The sequence below is a fragment of the Vombatus ursinus genome, unplaced genomic scaffold, assembly GCF_900497805.2.
Source record: "Vombatus ursinus unplaced genomic scaffold, bare-nosed wombat genome assembly UNPS02001419.1, whole genome shotgun sequence".
Taxonomy (NCBI): domain Eukaryota; kingdom Metazoa; phylum Chordata; class Mammalia; order Diprotodontia; family Vombatidae; genus Vombatus; species Vombatus ursinus.
The window spans coordinates 7,766,289-7,776,662 of record NW_020941197.1 but is presented as its reverse complement, the minus strand read 5'-3'; positions in this window follow the sequence as shown (position 1 = coordinate 7,776,662).

Genomic DNA, 10,374 nt, shown 5'->3' with positions numbered 1-10,374 from the left:
TTTTCCCCTAATAGAATACATAAGCTCCTTGAGGGCAGAGACTGTTCCTTCTATGTGGTGGGTGCCAAGAGCCCACCGCACAGACAGTAGGTGCTTAATAAATGCCAGCGTAATTAAGGCCGGAGCTGCACCTTGAAATAGGATTTAAATAGGAAATTTTACTCCTGCAAACACTAAGCACCTACTGGGTGCCAGGCGCGGTGCTCGTTCAAAGGGGGCTTCTAGTCCTGCCCTGTCTTACTCGTCTTGGGCTGCTGCGCTGCAGGCTTCATCTGCTGGCTCCCTCTTCTCAGAGCCCTCCCCCCAGGCCGTCCAAGGCTCGTGCCCCTCTAGGCTGCACATGTATGCACATGTATACACAAGACCCATCCCCACACCCCTGCATTTTCCTTTTATGTGTATTCCCCCCATCCCCCCAATGTAAGCTCCCTCAAGAAGTCTGCCCTTGTTCTTGCACTCCCAGCTTTGGCAAGACGTCTGGCATTACTTAAGTGCTTAATAAATAGGCTTGTGGACCGACTTGACTGCTAAGCACTGGTCATACAAAGAAAGGCAAAAAGATAGTCCCTGCTTTCGAAGAGCAGGGGAGACAACATGCAAACAGCTATGTATAAATAAGATTTGTGCGAAATAAAGCGGAGATAATCTGAGTGAAAGAAGGGCATTCTAGGCCGGAGGAGCAGCATGAACAAAAACTTGGCGTTGGGAGAGATAGGTAAACAAATATGTACTACAACATATAAAGTCAATAAATATTTATTAAGCACCTACTAAGTGACAGGCTCTGTGCTAAACATTGGGGTTACAAGAAAGGCAAAAGGCAGTCCCTGCTGTCAAAGAACTCAGGCTTATAGGTGAGTGATATTCGAACAACTGTACAAACAAAATACAGGATAAATCAGAGATAATCAATAGACAGAAGATATTGGGATTTTATCTGAGACTTGAAAGGAATCAAAGGAAGCAGAGATAAGGGAGATTATTCCAGGAGTGGGGAACAGCCACTGAAAATGGACTCAGGTAATAGAGTGTGTTGTGCAATAACAGCAAGGAGGCTGGTGTCAGTGAATCCCAAAGTAGCCAGTGAGAAATAAGATGTGACAGGAAAGAGGAAAGGGGGTGGGGAGGTATAAAAGTCTTTGAAGGCTAGAGGATTGTATCATGGAGGGGATAAGGAGCCACTGGAGTTTACTGAGTGGGGGAAAGGGTGTGATATGGTCAGATTTTCACTTTAGGAAGACCACTGACAGCGGAGTGGAGGGTAGAAAGCAGTGGGGAGACTTGAAGCAGGGAGACCAACCAACAGGCTACTGCAATAGTCCAGGTCTGAGGAGAGAAGCATCTGCACAGTGTTGGTTGGGTGGTTGATTGGCTGTTGTCCTTCTTTCTCCAAAAGGACCAAAATGACATCACTATGCTAGCGTCAAGTTTCAGTGTGTCTGACTGCGGCTCCTCAGACCAATACGAGCTCGGAATGTTCTACCACAGGTCAGATACAAATAGTCCACATGAACATTTGGGGTGGATTCTCTAAATTTGTGGATCTCGAGTTTGTTTTTTGTTTTTTATGTTTTTATTTATTTTGTTTTTATTTGTTATTTGTTTTTTAAGCTATTTCAATTCTACTTTGCTCACAGAGTACAGCACCTTCTGATGTCGGCACACCAGTGTCTCCCATGTCACACAATCAATTCCAAAGTTCTTAAGAGAGACCTTGAGAGTGTCCTCTTATCACTTCTCCTGACCACCTTGTAAGCTCTCCATAAAATAGTCTTTTTGGCAAGTGTACGTTTTGCATTCAAACAAATAGCCAGCCCATTGGAATTGCATTCTCTGAAGCAGAGTTTGAATGCTTGGCAGTTTAGTTCCAGAAAGGAACTGGGGGTCTGGTATCTTATCCTGCCAGGTGATCTTCAGAATCTTCCTAAGAAAATTCAAATGGAAGCAATTCAGTTTCCTGGCATGGCGTTGGTATCCTGTTCAAGTTTCATAGGCATACAACAATGAGGTCAGCACAATGGCTCTGTAGACCTTCGGTTTGGTCTTCCTCTTCTCTCCCATACTTTCCTTCAGAATCTCCCAAACATTGACCTAGCTAGCTCTGGCAATGCCTGTGTCAATCTTGTTATCAATGTGTACATCCCTGGAAAGTACACTACCAAGGTAACTGAACTTATCCACAGCACTCAAAACTCCTCCATCTGCCGTAACCGATAGTTCCACATAAGGATGGTGTAGTGGTGGCTGATGGAGCACCTATTTTCTTGGTGGTGTTAGGCCAAAATTAGCACAAGCAGCAGAGAATTGATTCATACTCCTTGCATCTCAGCTTCAGAGGCTGCATTGAGTGCACAATCATCTGCAAACAGAAAATCATGCACCAACCCTCCCTCCACTTTGGTGCTGGCTTGTAGCCTTTGTTGAAGAAGTTGAAGAATTCACCATTAGTGCAGTAACTGACCTTGATAAAAGGTTCATTCTCATTGAAAGCATTTGACAACGCGGCTGAAAACATCATGCTAAAAAGCAGCCCTGGAAAGAGCTCAATAGCCTTCACACCAGAGGTACTAATCCTCCCTGAACACACCCACAGAATGATGTCAGTGTCAGTGAGAAGTGGGCACAGGAGAAATGTTACAAAGGTAAAACCTACAGGTTTTGGCAACAGATTGGATACAGGGGAGGGGAAGGGTGAGAGTGAAGAGTCAAAGACAACACCTAGGTTATGAGGGTGAACTGAAAGGCTGGTGGTACCCTCAGCAGCATCAGGGAAGTTTGGAAAGGGGGAGGATTTGGGGGAAAAGATAATTAGTTGCTTTAGACATGTTGAGTTTAAGATGCCTATGGGTTATCGATTGAAAGGCCTAATAGGCATTTTGAAGATTCAAGTATAGAAGTTAAGAGAGAGATTAGGGATGGATATGTAGATCTGAAAATCAGCAACATGCAGCTAACTGAAACCATGGAAGCTGATAAAATCACCAAGTAAAATAATATAGAGGAGAAAGAAAAGAGGGTCCAGGACAGAGCCTTGGGGGGGAAACCTACCTTTAGTGGGACTGACCAAGATGAAGATGTAACAAATGAGACTAAGGAGCAATCAGATGGGGAGGAGAACCAAGAAAGAGTAATGTCAGAGAAACCTTAAGAGAAAGTATCAAGGAGAACAGGGTCATCAAGAGAAGGTATCAAGGAGAACAGGGTCATCAACTGCTTCAGAGAGGTCAAAAAGGATGATTTGGAAATAAAAAAAAAAGGTCATTAGATTTGGGAATTATGATATCACTGGCAACTATAAGGAGAGAAATTTTGGTTGATGAAGTTGGAAGTGAGACTATAGAAAGCTATTAGGGATGAACAGAGCAAATGAGGGTTTTTTGAGAATCAAAACCATGAAGACAGGCAAGTTTGTAGACAGTAGGAAAGCAGTCAGTAGACCAGGAGAGATTGAAGAAAAGTGAGTTGGACACATGTATAACCTGTATCCAGTTGCTTACCTTCTCAATGAGGGTGGATGGGGAAGGAGGGAGGGAGAAAATTTGGAACCCAGTTTTAAAAACAAATGTTTAAAAAATTGTTTTCACATGCAACTGGGAAATAAGATATACAGGAAATGGGGTATAGAAATCTATCCAGTCCTATAGGAAAATTGAAGGGGAAGGGGATAAGAGAAGGGGGGGAGAGATAGAAGGGAGGGCAGATTAGGAGAAGGGGTATTCAGAATGCATGCCATCTTGGGGTGGGGGGGGGGACAAGATGGGGAGAAAATTTGGAACTCAAAATCTTTTGAAAGTGAATGTTGAAAACTAAAAACAAACAAATTAATTAAAATTTAAATAAATTAAAATTTTTTTAAAAAGTGAGTCAGTGTGGTGGAGGGGGTTAGTTAGTGAAGACAGGATGGTACAAAATTACAATCTGTACCCTATGGCTTCTATTCATCAGCCCTCTTAAGTCTCCAAACCAAAATATCCTCTCTCTGGCCATTATTCCCTATTATGTGTTCTCTCTCCCTATTAGAATATAAGCTTCTTGAGGACAAGGATTTTTTAAAAATTTTATTGTGGACCCCCAGTACTTTGTACAATACTTGGTGTATATACGTACTTAATAAATGTTCCTCAATTCATTCATTCTAAATTTCTAAGGCATTTACAACCATCACAAAAGATAGTTATATACTGCCCCTATTACTTAGAGACAGTGCTATATATGCATAATTAGTCCCAGGGTAAACAGTTACCCAATGATTGAATTTCTTTTTTTATTACTACAGTAGAAAAAAAACTCAGTACTCTGCATTTTTTTGGTGGTAGAGGCAAAACTGTGTCACAATTAAATAATTATCTTAAAGTATTGCTAGAGAGAAATAAGAGACAGTTAATTTCCTGTTGAAACTGTGACCTAAACCATGTACTTTCAATATGGTCAACACTGAACAAAGGAGAAGTCATTTCAATCCCTACTAGGTTCAGTCTTAACCAAAGGAAAAAAAAAAAAGCCTATCTAATCAAAATCCCTCCCTGAACTTGATTCTAGTCTAGGCATTAATTACTCAGTCCAGTTATTTAGAATTTATTAAGTGCCTACGACATATAATTACTGGGTAAAGCCTGGGTATATAAAGAAAGGCAAAAACCAGTCCCTGCTGTCAAGGAATTGAGTCTAGAAATTAGGTATTTGATATGAGTTAAATCAAGAACTAGATTGTTGTTTCTTTTGAATTTTTTTAAATTAGAATTTTGAATATTTTTCTCATCTTGGTGAGATCAAGGACTGAAATATGTTAGTATTTTCCATAAGTGGGAGTTTACTATGCTTCCACACTTTATGTATGATTTCCACTTAATGAATACAGATTACAGATCTTTTTGTTAGGTATTCCTCTTTCCTGAAGCTATTGCTTAAATAGAAATTCAGGTCAGGGGTGGGTGCTTATCAAGTCAATGACTGAACATTTACTCAGTGCTTGTGTTTCCACAAGTGGTGGAACACCATTTTGGGGAGGATTTTGGAAAAGAAGTGAAAGACAAATAGGTTAAAAACATTCCTGTTTTTGAGAGTCTTATAGTACAGTTAAGGAGATGAGTGATACAAAAAGTTGATAAATCAAAGTAGATAAGTGTCAAATAACTGCATATACCCTACTATAGGAATTCATGAGATAGAAATCATTGTGAGCTATAGTGCTTCACGGAGGATTTAAATATGTATTCTGAAGGATGGGTAGGAGTCCAGCCAATACGAAAGGGGTTGGGGAGGCTAGACAGACATTCCAGGGCCCAGGAAATAAAAACAAAGCTGAGAATCCACTTTTCTTCATTAGTCAGTTAGTCAAAAACATTAAGTGCCTCCTATGTTGCTAGACTCTGTGCTAAGCACTGAGGATACAAAAAGAAGCAAAAGACAGTTCCTGAGCTTGAGGAGCTCACTATCAAATAGGGGAGACAAACAAACATATATGTACAAATGAGTATCATACAGGATAAATAGGAAATAATTGAGATGGAACACCCTAGAATTCCTGTAGAAAAAGGAATTTTAGTTGAAACTTAATGGCAGCCAAGGAGGTCAGTAGGCAATTCTTGGGAATAGGAGGATGCTGGTCCTATTAACAGCAAATGGGAAGTTGGGGTTGGGGTTGTGGGGTTTAGGAGGAAAGATACCAAGCTCAGTTTTGGTCCCGTTGAGTCGAAGATGCCTAGTGGATGTCCAGTTCAAGATATCTGAAAGGCAAAGCTGGAGGACAGCAGGGAGGTTAGGGCAGGATAGGTAGATTTAAGAATCATCATCACAGAGATGGTAATTAAATCCATGGGAACTGATGAGATCACCAAGTAAAGTTGTATAGAACTAGAAAAGAAGACTCAAGACAGAACCGTGGGACACCTACAGTTAAAGGGCATGACCTAGATGAGAATGTAACAAAGAAAACTAAGGAGTGGTCTGGTAAGTAGAAGAACCAGGAGAGTGGTGTCCTGAAAACCTAGAGGGAAGAAAGTAACAAGAAGAGGTTGATCAACAGTGTCAGAGACTAAAGAGAGGTCTAAAGAAAGAAGGAGGACTGAGAAAAGACCATTGGATTTGGCAATTAAGAGATCACTGACAACTTTAGAAAGTGGTTTCAGTGGAAAGGTAAGATCAGAAGTCATATTGTAAGGGGTTAAGAAGTGACTGAGAAAAGAGAAAATGGAGGCACCTATTGTAGATGGCCTTCTCAAGGAGTTTAGCTACAAAGGATAGAAGAGATATAGAATGACAGATATCAAGGATGGAAGAATCAAATGAAGATTTTTTTTGAGGATAAGAGAGATAGGTATAGTTGTAGGCAATAAGGAAGGAGCCAGTAGAAAGAGATTCAAGATAAATGAGACTGGGAATGTCTGTTGGAGGAGACAGGATGGAATGGTATTACTTCTGCAGGTAGAGGAGTTTGCCTTGGTCAGGAATATGGCTACTTCTTCAGGTAAGACAGAAAAGGAAGAGATAATGGCAGATAACATCTCAGTAATATGATGAAGAGGAAAAGAGGGAGCTCATGGGGAATTTATTCTGCAAAATTCTCAGCTGAGGGAGTTTGGAGAGCGGAAGCCATGGGATATTTGAGAAGGGATGAAAAGATTTAGAAAAACTACGGTAGAGAATGAGATCGTGGGTTGATAAGGAGACTGTATTAGGATTGTCTAATGTCAGTGAGGGTGCAGTTGAGATTGTGTAACATAAATCTGTAGTGGGCCCAGTAAGAATGGTTGTGTGATTTTCTCCTCCTTAGCTCATCAGCACAGGTGCAGGAACAAAAGCAACAGATAGTGAGAGTTATCCAAGACTGAGACTTGGAAGGGTGAAATCAGTTACATAAGAGGGCTGGGGGAAATAAGAGGCCACTGTTGAGTTGAACTGATTCACCAAGTGGTCAAGATGGGGAAAAGAGAAGAGAATGCCCAATACAGGGAAGATGACCTGGGAGAGAACTGAGGGGTTAAGGTACTGGAGGTCACAGTATGAACAAAATTAGGATTTAGAAAGGGAATGCAGAGGCAGTGGTGGAAGGCCAATAATTACAGTGAGATAAGGGGATTTCTGACTTCTTTAACACAGAGGTGGTGCATTTGTGGATGAGGCCAAGATCAAAGATATGACCATCTTCATGTGTGGCTGAGGTGGGGGAGAGCAGGTCATGGGAAATGAGTAGGTGGAGGAACTGAATGCCTGGAGTATTTGAAGGAGAGTGAATATGTATATTAAAATTCCCTAGAATGAAAGCAGGATTTGAAGAGAGAAAAACTGTAAGCTAAGTACCAGAGTTGTTAAGGAAGAAAGGGAAGTGACCTGGAGATTTGCAGACAACAGTTGTCAGGATTTTTATTCAGTGGTAGATATGAATTGCATAAACCTCAAAGGAAGAAACATTACCAAGTGATGGAGGTACAGGAAAAACCTGAAAGTGGCAACTTGGAGCAAGAAGTATTACAAACCAGTGAGCCAAGGAAAAGGAGTGAAGATGCAGCCAGTAATTGAAAGGGTTGCAGGGAAGCTGCTGAGGGGAAAGGGATTAAGGAAGAGGGAATTAGGAAGAAAAAAATCAATAGCACTTGGTAATCAGTTTTGGTAGACCAAGAATTAGGAACTATTTAGGAGAGGATGTCAATATCTGAAACTTGAGAACCTGAGAGAATGACAGCAACATTTAACAAGGTGTTAAAGGGGAAAACAATCAAACAAACATTTATTAAATACCTACCTTGGGGTAGGCACTGGAGATTCTGATTTGGGGGGAGCTCAGTCTAAAGCATGCCAAGCCAAGGTGATGATAGAACACTCAAATAGAAATGTAGTTTCTTCCTTAATGTATCTTTTAAACTGAACTTGGAAAATAGCTGCTAACAATGTCTATTAACATGACATCTGATATTAATAATTTCTCTAACTCCAATTTTTTTTCTAGAAATAATTAACTAGAATGAATAATTTATTTCAATTCAAGTAGAATTTTATTCAAAAGAGCTCTCAGTTTCTTTATCTTGCTATAAAACTAGCATTTTATCTTCCAGGATTAGAAGTTAGGAACTAATTAGAACAAAGTGGCATAAGTATTTGGTGAGTTTTCCCTCAGCCAATGATGCTAAATTAGGGTTTGTTTGTTTTTTAGCTTAGTTGAATAAGATAGCTCTGTTAATAAGTCAAAATTTCTTTGAAATGGTCTACTTTTGTTCTGTTATACCAAACTGTAATCCTACTAAAACCCAGATAACCCTACTAAACCCAGATGGAACCCTACTAAAACCTATTAAAAGAATCCTACTTAACACCTAGATTTCTGGGAACCTATGGAACATATGCCACTAGTTAAATGGGGCACCTGGCAAGAGAAAATGGATTCATCAATGCAAACCCATCTTTATCAGTATGGAGAAAACAACTCAAAACACATGCTTTTCACAAAAAATGATATGGGTAGTAAAAGCATTTCTTTAGTGTCTGTATGTGTGTATACATTACACATGTGCACATATGTACACACACACATAACAAACACACTAATAATTTGTATAAAGGAATACTGCTACAAACCAGTGTGTGTGTGCGTGCATATGTGAAAAACTATATGTACAAAAATATTTATAGTAGCTATTTTGTAGTGGCAAAGAACTGAAAACTAAGGGAGGTTGTCCAAACTGAGAAATGGTTGAATACATTATAGCGGATGAATTTAATAGAATTGTGTTGTAAGAAGTGGCAAAAGGCACTGTCTCAGAGAAATCTGGGAAGACTTACATGAACTGATGAAGAAAGAAGTTAACAGTTAAAGGAACCAGACTAATTTATTCAATAACAAAAAAAATTAAGACAAACAACTATGAAAGAACTGGGGCAGTTAGGTAGCTCAGTGGATACAGCACCAGCCCTGGAGTCAGGAGGACCTGAGTTCAAATTTGGCCTCAGACACTTGACACTTACTAGCTGTGTGACCCTGGGCAATTCACTTAACCTCACTGCCTAGCAAAAAATAAAACAAAAAAGAGACTTAAGAACTCTGATCAGTGTAATAACCAACCATGATTTCAGAAGACTGATGAAACATCCTACCTCCCTCTGTATAGAGAGATAGATGATAGACTCAAGATGCAAGATGAGACATATTTTTAGACATGGCCAATGTGGGAATTTGTTTTGATTATGCTTATTTGGGGTTTATTTTTTGTTTCTTGTCTTTTTTAATGCATTTTGTTTTTTCTTAATGATAAGAGAAATAAATTTAAGAATGAACCCAATACCATGCTTTTTTTTTTTTTGGGCTAGGCAATGGGGTTAAGTGACTTTCCGAGGGTCACACCGCTAGTAAGTGTTATGTGTCTGAGGCCACATTTGAACTCAAGTCCTCCTGAATCCAAGGCCAGTGCTCTATCCACTGCGCCACCTAGCTGCCCCCCAAAACCATTCTTAAAAGATGAAGGTCAGTTTTCAATTGGATAGTTTGACTCAATAAAAGTACTATGAATGAAATGTTTGTAAAGTCTATGCATATTTGTTACAAGAGTTTTGTTTTTGTTTTTTTTTTCCAGTGGGAGGCAAAGTGAGAAAGAGAAAATAAATGCCTGCTAATTGAAAAAAAAAAAACTTAAGAGACACTTTAGATATTTCAGCATATCTTTCAAATATTCCAAACTTACTAAAGGTCTATTCTTGCTTAATAATTAAAAAGCAGACTAGATTTTCTCCTTATCTGTAATCCTGGTTTGAATTACTATGGAGAATCAAAAATACTTTCCCCCCAAACAACAGTTTGTTCTCTACATAGCAACACAACATAAGAGTAAATTGGTGTGGTCAATAGGGCACTGGACTGGCAAGTCAGAAAGACCTGGGTTCAAGTTCCACCTTAAATACTTATTAGCTCTGTAACTATGGGCAAGTCATTTAAACCTTCTTGTCTATTTTACTCTTCGGTAAAATGTACTAACAGGTTAGACGTGATGGCTTTTAAGGTCATCCTTTCCAATTTGAAATCTATTATCTTATGATATGCAGAATGAACTTAGGCGTGCTATTCACTGATATGACTACCACCAAAACAACACCTGCTACAGACCTTGAGGCTCCTCAAGGTGCACGGTTTGGGGGTATTTCTGGATTAAAGTTAGGACTCTTGCACAAGTTAAATTTTGCTTGAAGGTCTAGAGTTTATGTCAACAGCTGTAACTAAACTGGTAAATGTTATATTTTTCTATGTGAAGAAAAAATGGTAATTTTCCAGTACCTATAACTTAAAAACTCATTCTACTAGAGAAAGTTCAGGAGTTCAAATTAATCTATAATATAGCAACTACAAAAACTTAAAAGGAAAAGAAGTGTCATGTCTTTTGGAAGAAAAAG